Genomic DNA, 7,738 nt, shown 5'->3' with positions numbered 1-7,738 from the left:
TCCGCGAAGGGCGCCGGCCGGCCCCGCCGCCACCTCCGCCGGCGCCGCCGCCTCCTCCCCTCCCGAGCCGCCGCCGCCGCCGCCGCCGCCTCTGCCTCTCCGCAGCCCGGGGTCGCCCGCAGGGACTGCCGCATGTTCGGGGCGCTAAGCGCGCCGGCTACAACTCAGTCACTTGTCAGTTCCTTCCTGGAAATCTGCTCGCTCAGCGATGCTGCCCGAGAACTCCGTGAGCAGAGGCCAGAAACGCCCGGCCAGGGCCATGGTGCGCGGAGGGCCGCCTAGTAACCGCTACCGCCGCCGCCGCCTACGTCCCGTAAACTTTCCCCGCGGCCGCTGGGAATTCTGGGAAACTCGACGCAGCGCGAGCGCCGCCGCCGCCCCTCCCCCACCCCAGCTCCGGGGCGCGGCTCGGGCTGCGGGACGCCGGGCGGCGCTGTCAGTTAACGGGCCGGCCCCTCTGTCTCCTCGGAGGAGAAGCGGGTCTTGCGGTCGAGAGACAAGAACCAAATCTGCCAGACTGAGCGCGGGAGGCCGTCGCGCGCTCTTGCAGTGGAGCCCCTTCTACCCACAGATGTTTCCCCGGGACCTTGAGGGAGCGGGCGACGCCCCCCGGAGAAGCGTTCCCGTCGTCATACTTGTGTGAGGACGTCCCTCCCGGAGTTTCTTGGGCTGGTAAATTCAGGTCCCTGATAACGCAGAATGCGAATAGAGTTGAAAGACAAAAAAAAAAAAAAAAAGAAAGAAAGAAAGAAAGACCACAATCCCCAGGCTAGTGCGGTGACAAAAAATTCAAGATGCCTCTTTTTCTTGAAAACACTAATCTGTCCAGAAATTGTTAATCAATCATCTCCTGTATGCCAGGGTGTGCCTCTCTGATAAAGGAAAAACAGAGGGAAAAAGCAAAATGGAGTTTATACTACCTCTTCGATAAATTTGATGTTAGCATAATATCTCATCATCCCTCTCATTGTTACATTGAATAGCCACGTATTTCCACTTGGAATTTAATATTACAATCTTAGAATTTTTTAGGATTTTGAGCACTAAAGGTCAAGAACTGAAATTTTTAATTCAAAACAGAGCTTAGTTTCTTCTGTTTGACTTAGAGGAGCTGCCAAATGTACACAATAACATTTGGAAAATAAGAGGATCCATTCCCTACTGAACAGATTAAGGCTTTGATAATGGAGAATGCTTTCCCTGAGATCAAAAACATCTTAAAAGAGATGTAAAACAATTAAAAGGCAAGGATTTTTTTTTTTTTTTTTTTTTACTACATAAGATTAGGAAGAGGATCAAATTTGTTTTGCCATGAACAAACCAATAAGACGTTTAGTGTCTGTCTCCATCTTTGTATGCTGTTATGTTGCCTTGGTACAGAGTTTCTCACAATTAATTCAATAACCAACAAATACTTGTTGAGCATCCACTATGCTAGCACTGTTCTAGATGCTTTGAATATAGCAATAAACAAAACAGACAAGAATCCCTACTCTCATGGGGAAGAGAAACAATAAAGAAGGAAAATAAGTAAAACATACTGTGTTACATAGTAACAACCGTGGAGGTGAAAATAAAACAAGAAAAAGAGGGTCTGCTATTTTAGGCAGTGTAACAGAATCCCTGGAGAAGGCTCTTGAGAAGGAGATACTGGAGTTACTTGGCAAATTGGAGGAACAGGAAGAAAGTCTATGTAGCTGAAGCAGAGGAGGAGCATAGTGGGAAATAAGTTAGGTAACAATGGCTAGAGCATCAAGGGCCTTGTGGGTCATTGCACAGAATTTCACTTTGAGCAGGGAAGTGACGTGATCTAACAATGTTGTAATAAGATTGTTTTGGAAGCTGTGTTGATAATAGATTGATAGAGAACAAGGGTGAAAGTAGGAAGATCAGTCAGAAGCTATCGCTGGCTTGGACCAGGGTAACAGCAGTAGAGAGGATGAGAAGTGCTCATATTTTGGACGTCTCTTAGAGACAGAGCCAACAGGATTTGCTGACAGATTGAATATGAAGTGTGAGAGAAAGAGAAATCAAGAATCACTCCTGTAGGTATGTAAATCTTAATGATAGAACAGAGAGCTCAATAGAATAGCAAATTATACACTGAGAAGAACACGAGAGAAGCAGAGACTTGTTCCTGGCTCAGATAAGAAGGCCTGGTACTGCAGTACTGGTCATGTGGATGAAGAGGAGTGATGAAACAAATGAGACAATGGGGTTTTGTTATAGATGGTATGGAGGCGGGAGATGAAGGAGGGAAGGGGGCACTCAAAGTGTCAGGTTTCTGCCCAGGGCTTACCTCAGAAGGATAAGAGAACGAAAGGAGTCTTAGGACTTTGTTAATAAAGCCAGCTCTCAACACCTGGGGTTTTCCCAAAGACTGAAATACAGGCTAGCTTTTACATACATGGGAGAAAGAATCAGAATCTTAGAGTTGGAAAAGAATTCTGAAACCAGCTAGGCTCACCTCATTTTATGCATGTAGGAACAAAACTGGAAAAATTAAGTGTTTTGCCTCAGATTATAGTCCTGGTTAGTGATAGAGTCAGACTAGTCTCAGAACTGGAGTTTTCTATTCCCATGTTGCGCCTTTTTCTGCTGTGACACAGTAAGAATCCCACTAATGTGAGTCCAGACTCTTTCTAACACGTTGTTTTGGGCAAAGCCGTCCATGTTCCCTACTAAGTACTCCCCTTTTCAATGCTATTTCAATTCTTTGAATTACAGCACAGAGAAAGACTCAATTAGGTGCTCTTTTTTTAAGAGTTATAATTTGCTATCTTACCAAGGAGGATGCATTCCAGAATCCACAATCTGCAGACAGTCTCAGCAGTAGCCAAATGCATAGCGTTATGTAAATTTTGAATACAAATCCTTAAATCCAGAGGCTTTGAAATCACATCTGTTTTCTAGAAGTTCCTGGACTTCTGGGAGCTTTTATTAAAGAATCCAGACTTTGCAGCTATCATTTTCCAGATGTTGCTTTTGATAAGACTAATACTATATTGCATAATAGAGATATTTCCCCCTTGCAGTTGCTTTCTCAGTGGAGAAAATAAATTAGGGAGTTACTCATGTCTTAACAACTATTTTTTATTAATTTAGGATTAAAATTTCTTTTAAAGAAAGTGATATAAGGTGTGATTCTGGGCTAACCTCATAGCTCTGTTAGTCTTAGTTTTCTCATCTGAAAATGAAGGAATTGGACTAGTTGATTTCCAAAGGGTCTTTCAGCCCTATAGTTTTGTGCCACATGGGCAGGAGGAAATATACAAAAATTAAAAACAGTTGCCCTAGTAGGACAGTGGGCATATAAGTGATTTCTCATCTTTAAAAATATTTATATTGTTGTTTTCACTAAAAAAGTAAAAGTTACAATGTCAGCATTATATAAAATCATTAGCATAAAAATAAAATTACATGACTGATCACTACATTCAAAGAAAGCCAAGGTTCTTATGCTATTTTTACTTTCTCTTGTTAGAAGTGTGTAATTTGAAAGGGTGAACTATGTGATAAAGGATTGTTCAAGAAAGGACCAAATGGAAGTAAGACCTACATACGGAGCTTCTTCAAAAAGAAAAGGGAGAGGAGCGTCTATTCTCTAACCCACTCTTCTTGGTCAGATAACAAGATAAGCGAAATCTGAATCAGGAGGAAGTAATAATTATGTAAGGATCTAGGGCTCTTCAAGCCTCCCAAGTTTTGTTTTTACCCTTTGGAGGCAGAAGCTTTAGTTATTCCCTATGAAGGATAAGGATGTGTGATGTTTACACAGTTTTGAAAATATAAATGCTTAATATTAGCAACTAGTTGGGTTCCCAAATTCTTAGTGTCTGATGAGTCCCCCCCCCAATAATGTAGAGTTTTAGTATAGTAAGTCTGATCAAAAAGAGTCAAGCTCTGTCCCTAAGTGTAGCTCTTGTTCCTATATACTGTTATTACCTAGATTTAGAGGTCCTCTGAAGCCTTGACAGGTAGCCAAAATGAGTCTCGTAGCTTGACAATGGTAGCCTTTGACTTCAGTTTTATGTCCTCTAGGCCCTTCTGTATCTTTGCCTCTCTAGCCCTAGCAACTTTTTTTCCAAAATTGGGTCTTATATTCAGCCACTTTCAGTTTTATTTTTTAACTGTTCTTTGTAATTAACAACTTTTACTTGGCCTGCAGTAAGTTTTTTTTGAGAAGTCATTACAAATTTGCCCAGGGCTGTCATTATGGGGGGGGGGGGCGGGGAGGGTCGCTATTGACATGTACCTAATGTGGAAACACCTGCATCTTTTCCTCACTACATGGGAGCCAAGGGATACATCTCTACTCCATCTGCCTAAATAAGCCATACCACTATTTTTCTTTTGCTGTAGCTACTCCATGCTGATGCAGAGTCCTCCTATAAAGATGATGTCCAGAAGTCCCAAATAGAAATTGAGACAAAATATTCATCTGTCTTCAGTAGCTAATGGGGATTTCACTAGTCTTTTAATACTGCCTTCTCTTACTCCAGCCTGGGGCCTACTCTGGGGCCTGTTCAGAGTCTTCCTGCCTCAAATGCTCTACTTTATTTCATGTCTTGTGGCAACTTCAATTATAAAGGAATGAGAATCAAACTAGCATCAGATTTTTCATCATCAACAAAGATTGCTATAAAACAATGGAACAATGCCTTCAAATAAATGAAGGAAAATCAATTTTAGTTTACAATTCCATATCCACCCAAAGTGTCACTAGAAAGCAAAAGGAGAGGAAAGACATTTTTGGGCATGAAGGAACTCAGAACGTGTACTTCCCATATATCCTATTCTAGTAAGTTACCAGAAGGTGTGTTCTAACAAAATGGGAGAATAAACTCTCACACACACAAAGAACAAGCAAAACAAAAACAAAAATAAGGATTAAAGAAATAGTGAATCTAACCCAGGAGAGTAGTGAATTTAAGTCTATGTATCACAATTGGACAACTGGAACTCAATCCAGATTGGAATTGGAATTAAGAGAACTCTAGGAGGAAGTACCTAGGAAAAGATGGAATTTAAGAAACACGTACAATCTGTAACAAATTAAGATGATAAAAGCTGAAGTTTCAGAAAAAAAGGCAATGAAACATGAAAAACTTGTGGGAATACAACAGCATGGCCCTTCTGAAAAGGACGTACTTGAGGATGAAATCCAACAAACCAAGATTTGTCAATTTTTTTAATTTGTCTTGCATTTTTCTTATATTAATACATCTTTAAAATTTTTTAAAGAGCTTAGTATCTTTAAAAACTTAATCCAGATGCATTTAGTCAAGACAGGTCTAAATAGGACATTAAATATCAGGATCCTTTGCCTTTGGCTGGTGATGCTGTTTCCCTCATACTGATCAGGATTGAGGCACTAGAAATAACAATGTAGACAAAGAGCAGATTCAGCGGAGTGAGGAAATAGGAGGACATGAACAGGAGGTTGTAGTCAGAGGGGAATTTTATGAGTTTTGAATGATAAGGTACCAGTTGTGAAACATTAGCCAGTAGTTGGAGTAGAGTGGAAAAGATGGAATTGAGAAAGTTAAGGAATGTGAAGGCAGCATGTTAGAAGACATGGAATCTGGCAAGAATAAACTATGAGCCATCGAAAAAGGGTGAAGGGAATGTCTCGGAAATTAGTAGAAGAGGAAGAGGAAAGGATAGTATAAATAAAGGGCATAAAAATACTAGATTTCTTCCTTATAATTAATGTATTACAAAAAGGCCTCTGAATTCCATTAACTTCTCTTTTTTTTTTCTCATTAAACTTTTGTTTTAATGGGTCTTCAAAATTCTGTGACCAATTTTTGGTCAAGTTGTTTCCATTAAAAAGTACTGATTTTAAAAACTAATAACTTAAAACTGCCACACACACACACACAAAACATGGTCCACAAAACATTCTCCTTTCCTTCTGAAGGTTTAATGATGCATTGTTATCATTAACCAGTCTTTTACTATTAAACTTAAATAGCCAATTGACACAAACAGTTCTGAGACCGTTCTTCCACCACTGATTAAGACTGGGGTGGCAGGTATTGGGGATAATATTCATTTAGCCTTCTGAACTTTCTGGGCAGACTTGGTGACCTTGCCAGCTCCAGCTGCCTTGTCCACTGCTTTGATGACACCCACAGCAACCGTCTGTCTCATGTCACGAACAGCAAAAAGGCCCAGAGGAGGATAGTCAGAGAAGCTCTCAACACACATAGGCTTGCCAGGAACCATATCAACAATGGCAGCATCACCAGATTTCAAGAACTTGGAACCATCTTCCAGCTTTTTTCCAGATCGACGATCTATTTTCTCCTTCAGCTCAGCAAACTTGCAAGCAATGTGAGCCGTGTGACAATCCAGCACAGGTGCATATCCAGCACTGATTTGGCCTGGATGGTTCAGGATAATCACCTGAGCCGTGAAGCCCACTGCTTCCATTGGTGGGTCATTTTTGCTGTCACCAGCCACATTGCCATGACGAACATCTTTGACAGATACGTTCTTGACATTGAAGCCCACATTGTCCCCAGGAAGAGCCTCACTCAAAGTTTCATGGTGCATTTCAACAGACTTTACTTCAGTTGTAACATTGACTGGAGCAAAGGTGACCACCATCCCAGGTTTAAGAACACCGGTCTCGACTCAGCCCCCAGGGACAGTACCAATACCACCAATTTTGTAGACGTCCTGGAGAGGCAGACGCAAGGGCTTGTCAGTTGGATGAGTTGGTGGCAGGATGCAATCCAGAGCTTCAAGCAGTGTGGTTCCACTGGCATTCCCATCTTTACGGGTGACTTTCCATCCCTTGAACCAAGGCATGTTAGTACTTGGCTCCAGCATGTTGTCACCGTTCCAACCAGAAATTGGCACAAATGCTACTGTGTCGGGGTTGTAGCCAATTTTCTTAATGTAGGTGCTGACTTCCTTAACGATTTCCTTGTATCTCTTCTGGCTGTAGGGTGGCTCAGTGGAGTCCATCTTGTTAACACCAACAATTAGTTGTTTTACACCCAGTGTGTAAGCCAGAAGGGCATGCTCACGGGTCTGCCCATTCTTGGAGATACCGGCTTCAAATTCACCAACACCAGCAGCAACAATCAGGACAGCACAGTCAGCCTGAGATGTGCTTGTAATCATGTTTTTGATAAAGTCTCTGTGTCCTGGGGCATCAATGATGGTCACGTAATACTTGCTGGTCTCGAATTTCCACAGGGAGATATCAATGGTGATACCACGTTCACGTTCAGCTTTCAGTTTATCCAAGACCCAGGCATACTTGAAGGAGCCCTTTCCCATCTCAGCAGCCTCCTCAAATTTTTCGATAGTTCTTTTGTCGATCCCACCACATTTGTAGATCAGATGACCAGTAGTGGTAGACTTGCCCGAATCTACGTGTCCAATGATGACGATGTTGATGTGAGTCTTTTCCTTTCCCATTTTGGTTTAGTTTGAGCGGTGTTTTCCACGACACCTGTGTTCTGGCGGCAAACCCGTTGCGAAAAAGGAATTCCATTTACTTCTATTGAGAAGTTCTGTTTACGCGTAGTAACATTCAAATACTGTATTTCTCTAATGTATTGCATTGTTAAATTCACAGTGCTATTAGGCCTCTAAACAGATTGATGCTTGGAATTTCCATAATAATCTCCTCCAAATTTAGAGCACATATAGACTTGATGCCAGGGACTGATTATCTTATAGATGATAATTAATAGAACTGAATGATCATATCTGGCAA

General features: G+C 41.8%; 1 pseudogene; it reads right to left on the bottom strand.

Annotated features, from left to right (window-relative positions):
• Positions 1-6,054: 6,054 nt before the first annotated feature.
• On the bottom strand, positions 6,055-7,437 carry LOC118357106 (annotated as a pseudogene).
• Positions 7,438-7,738: the final 301 nt, after the last annotated feature.

The sequence above is a fragment of the Zalophus californianus genome, chromosome 6 (assembly GCF_009762305.2).
Source record: "Zalophus californianus isolate mZalCal1 chromosome 6, mZalCal1.pri.v2, whole genome shotgun sequence".
NCBI classification, from domain to species: domain Eukaryota; kingdom Metazoa; phylum Chordata; class Mammalia; order Carnivora; family Otariidae; genus Zalophus; species Zalophus californianus.
The sequence above is the reverse complement of the archived record's forward strand: the minus strand, read 5'-3'. Positions and strand labels throughout refer to the sequence as shown.